A 5,698-nucleotide genomic window follows, 5' to 3' on the forward strand; every position below is an offset into this window, starting at 1 on the left:
GTCAATGCATTATCTCTTAAGCGTTTTATGAATTTATCTCTATAAGCGCTGCTTAATAACTAACTAGAAACAGCTCTGGCCTACCAGGTATTTTCTATTTGGCTAATGGCATAGAAGAGTGCTTTTTTTGTTTTTTTCCATTAGCCTTTAGCTGACCCCCAAATAATTTGCGCTAATGCAGTATCCTGACAAATAGCCTAAAGGTGTTTGGCATTCCCCATCAGCCAAAGCAGAAAACAACTCTTTGCTCCCCGATACAAGCAACGAAACTGTGGCTAATTGGGCATCTGTAATTATGCAGGCTGTGAAAGGGGGCGAGGCGTAATAGGGGGGATGTATGCTATTTTTTTTTTCTAAAGACATTATTGAATTTGTTTTGCCATATTTGGAATCGGTTACAAACCTTGTAGAGCACAAACAAACAACCCGATAACCTTTCACCAGCTTGGATGCTTTTTGTACGACAAATTACAGTTACTACAGAACATGACGCCGACATTAGAAGGACATAGACCCTCTTGTATATTATTATTAATATTCAAAGCATTAACATGAGGGAATATTGAACATATTTTGAACATAATATATACATTGAATTTATACATTCGACTTATAATAATACATCTAATACTCAAAAACATATATGTATTACTCATCTTATTTTCACTCTTATTTTGTTCTTATTTTAGTTGTTTTCAAATTCATAAATCACACACTGTTAAAATATTAACATTAGAATAAAAAAAAAACATTTACTGTACTGCTAAACAGACCCTTCCATATTCTGTCATCAGTGCAGCTGTCAGCAGTTGCAGAGCCAGCCAATCCCAGTGCCACCATGAAATAGCAATGCCATTTTAATCCGCCGCTCCTCCAACAGAGAGATAGAGAGAGCGGCACAAAGCAACAGTTTTATTTCACAGTGAGTGGGCGCACCCGCCCGGATATAAAACGATGTGTCATGTTGCCAAGACCCGTTTAAAAACCGGAGCTCGGGAAAATTGGAAACCTCAGAAGATAGATAAAGATGAACTTAAAGCCTGTCATATATATGTATGCATATATATATATATACCAGATGTACTGTAGATACAGATATGTCCGTGTGTACGGATACTGTGTGAGCCATGTGAGCGTGTGCGAGAGAGAGCGGGCTTTGGAGAGAGACAGATGGCCATGAAGGAGTGTGTCCTGGCCTTATGGCTGGGCCTGACATGTCATTACTCTGCCTAATTAGATAATAATGACTTTGTGCTTTCTGTGCTGCTCAAGCTGGGCTACTGTAGTACTCACAGTATGGCTGGAGCACAGCAGAGTTGATACCTCCATGCTAAGTGTAGCTAGCTAGCTGTGTGTGTGCGCGCGTGTGTTTTTGAGTGTGTATTTTGATGTGTGTTTCTCTGGGTGTCCTGCCTGTGTTTTTTGTATGGCTGTCTCTGTGTGTGTGTCTCTGTATCTGTGTGTGTGTGTGTGTGTCTCTGTAGCAGTGTGTGCGTGTGTGTGTGTGTGTGTGTGTGTGTGTGTGTGTGTGTGTGTGTGTCTCTGTAGCAGTGTGTGTGTGTGTGTGTGTGTGTGTGTGTGTGTGTGTGTGTGTGTGTGTGTGTGTGTGTGTGTCTCTGTAGCAGTGTGTGTGTCTGTAGCAGTGTGTGTGTGTGTGTGTGTGTGTCTGTAGCAGTGTGTGTGTGTGTGTGTGTCTGTAGCAGTGTGTGTGTGTGTGTCTCTGTAGCAGTGTGTGTGTGTGTGTGTGTCTGTAGCAGTGTGTGTGTGTGTGTGTGTGTGTGTGTGTGTGTGTGTGTGTGTGTGTGTGTGTGTGTGTGTGTGTGTGTGTGTGTGTGTGTTTCCTCGGTGTGTTGTGGGTGTATTTTCTGTGTGTTGTGGGTGTATTTTCTGTATGGCTGTCTCTGTATCAGTGGGTGTGTGCCTGTGTGTGTGTGCGTGTGTGTGTGCCTGTGTGTGCCTGTGTGTGTGTGCCTGTGTGTGCCTATTGCCTATGCGTGCGTGCTTGTGTGCGTGCGTGCGTGTGTGCGTGTGTGTATCTTTGTCTGTCCCTCACACAGTATCTAATATACATGTATTGGATAGGACCTGTGTTTATACAATGCGAGTCTCAGGAGAAGATGTTTGCTGATTTCTCTCCGTGACTCTGTGGTCACATGGCTGTGACTGTGGCTGGTCATATAAACACCTCAACTGCAACCAGATTTTATGAAACTCTAAGGTTAAAACAGGAGGGAGAGTGTGGAGCTCGCAGAATCACGCATAAACAACATTAGGCAACTTTTTATCGGCCAGTTTAAACCGGAGCCAAACTGGAAAGGTTCCACGGCTTTTAATTGAATTGAATTAGTCCCGTAGCAATGGCTAGGTTGCTTCGCTTGACATTTAAAATTCCAAATATTAGGTAGTCAATGCAAATTGTTGGCATTTCATCGAAAAATTAAGAAATACAAATGTTAGTTTGAACAGATTTCATAGTTCAAAATAATCTTTATGTAGTTATTCAAATGTATGAAAAGGACAACTATTGAACTTATTGAAAAATGTAAACTGAAACCAAAATGCAAAAAAACTGATTCCGATCGGCAATGTCCTAGTTCAGTCAGCTCCCCATCTCCTTTTGTCTGCACTATGGACCTCACAGTATATCTCAGTATACACACACACACACTGATACACACATCCTTCTCGTCCAGCATTGTTCCTTTCAGGCAACATGTAAACGCCTCAAACCCGTTCATGTTGTTCAGCTTGTTGGCCGTCTCCCTGACCGGGTCACGCGGGTTACCAGCCTGTACAGCCGTACCAGAGGATCCATGGTCTCTAAAACGAGGGCGACGCACTGAAAGGAGCAACTAGACAATGCTAACGCTAATCCCCCCCGCGTCAGACTAAGCACGGACCCCGGGCGATTAGCATTATGACCGATGTGTGTGTAGGCGGCCCCTCGCTACTAGATGGGGAGGCAGAGAGGGAGGGAGGGTGGCCAGGGGGGTGTAAAAAGCTACATGCATACACATTCAGGGAGATGAAATATTAATAGACACACATATAGATACACACACATGTACACACACACACACACACACACCCAGAGGCATACAATTAATGTATGGACACACGTAGATACATGTGCACAGACACACACACATACACACACATACAAACCTAGAGGCATAACTTGAATATATGGACACAAACACAGATAGACACACAAGGAGGTATTATATGAATGGATACATACATGTAGACACACACACGCACACACACACAGTGAATCTACATGAGGCTATCACAGGGGCTTAAACGCAGGCATAAAGTGTTCCGTGGCAGAGATGAAATGGGCACACTTTGAAGTGAAAAAATAAAGTACATGTGCTGGTGTGAATATTTCATAAGTGTATAGGCCAACAGGGTGGGGGGGAGGTGTGTGTGAAAAGGGGGCTGGGTGGGAGGGTGGCGATGGTGTCGAATCAGCGGATTTGCCACGCTTTTTTTTGCCAACTCTGCGCAAGCTCCTAATAAATAACCCCGGCGCTCCGAAATCTCCTGCTCACCCACACACACATGGGGGTTGGAGGAGAGTTTGTGTGTGTGTCTGTGTGTGTCTGTGTGTGTCTGTCTGTCTGTCTGTCTGTGTGTGTGTGTCTCTCTCTCTCTGTGTGTGTGTGTGTGTCTCTCTCTCTCTGTGTGTCTCTCTCTCTCTCTCTGTCTCTCTCTGTGTCTCTCTGTGTGTGTGTCTCTCTGTGTGTGTGTGTGTGTGTGTGTGTGTGTGTGTGTGTGTGTGTGTGTGTGTGTGTGTGTGTGTGTGTGTGTGTGTGTGTGTGTGTGTGTGTGTGTGTGTGTGTGTGTGTGTGTGTGTGTGTGTGTCTGTGTCTGTGTCTGTGTGTGTCTGTGTCTGTGTGTCTGTGTGTCAGAGGCTGGACTAGTGGGACTGACGTGCACTGGGAACGACCTCCCTGCGGTGTCAGCTCTGCTGCGGCCTCAACCACACCCCACATGATCTCTCACACGCTCTATTCTCATCCGCTGTCACACACACACACACACACGCTCACATGCACTCACAAACATGCAAGCGTGCACACACACACACACACACACACACACACACACACACACACACAAACATGCAAGCGTGCACAAACATGCAAGCACACACACACACACACACACAAACATGCAAGCACACACACACGCAAGCACACGCAAGCATACACACACGCAAGCACACACACACGCAAGCACACACACACACACACACACACATAATCAAACACACACACACACAAAATCAAACAGACACACATATGCAAACACGCATACAAATACACACCGAGATCCACACACACACAAACGCACAAAATCTTTTACCAGTGCGACAGAATCTCATGCAGCCAAACTCCCAGGAACCCGGCCGGCAGACTACACAGAGAAATCTGTGACAAATGACAAGAGATATTAGCGCGTGTGAGGGGCCCGCTCACAACACACACACACACACACACACACACACACACACACACACACACACACACACACACACACACACACACACACACACACACACACACACACACACACACACACACACACACACACACACACACACACACCTCGAAGGTTTACCACGAGCACAAATGAACACCCGTCATCACCGACCTCGTCTTACTCGTGTTCAAACGCACACGTGAACATCGCGTAGACTCTTCTACGACGTCCTCCTCCCAACGTATCGATCCGTGTGTAAGGGCATGTGCGCCTGTGTGTGCATGCGTGTGTTACCTAAGCAACATGACATTAGGGGGAGTGCTGTTATGCTCCGTACCGAGCAGTCGTGGGTACGCCGTAATGGGGTAGAAGGCCCCGGGCCGAGTGCTGATGATAATCACTGCCGTGCTGATGTTCAGTATCACAGCGAGACCTGGAGAGGGGTAATGCTTTCATACAGCAAGTTCTATTTATTAGTTAACAGTAACAAGCGACAACAGATCATGATTTGTTTTTTTAAGTCATTTATTTGGCTCAGCCAACACAAATAGTTTCTCAGTTGGACTGGGATGGGACTGTTGCCAAGCTACACAGAAATGTTATCCTGCACACTCGATTGCTACCTCTTGGTCATGCCCATTTATCGGTTTATTTCTATTTATGCCGCAACCAGTGAGAAAATACTGGTCCACCGTCGCTTTGGTTAGCCTGTGTGATTCAGTGAACGGCTTACGATGGATACTGTAGGCTAACTAATGGTTAAACAAACGCATGTAAAGCAGAAATGTTTCGTCGCCATGCCGTTAAACTCTACACTTCATCTCATGGAACGGCTCTCGAACGACTCGGTGGGAACTCGCCGTTGTGTAATTGACTTTATCAGAAGGGAGACGTCGGTTCAGACGAGGTGACGGTCGCGAGCAGGAAGATCAACGTGGATCCTTAGAGGGAAATGCAATCAATGCACCAGCACATCTAATAGCATATTTATATAGAGAGCAGTGATTAAATAGCAAAAGCTCATTTATAAAAAAAAAAAGACGCGGCCACATTCCTGCTCAGACCGCCTCCTCGTGTCACAACCGGCTGATGGCGGCGGCGACGACCAGACGGAGGTGACATGTGACATTTCAGACCGCCGTCCTGCTTCATCAGTTCCACTAATTAGAAATCAGGTGGTGGAGTCCCGCCCGGAGATCAAACACGCTCT

This window comes from Gadus morhua, chromosome 1 (genome assembly GCF_902167405.1).
Source record: "Gadus morhua chromosome 1, gadMor3.0, whole genome shotgun sequence".
NCBI classification, from domain to species: Eukaryota; Metazoa; Chordata; class Actinopteri; order Gadiformes; family Gadidae; genus Gadus; species Gadus morhua.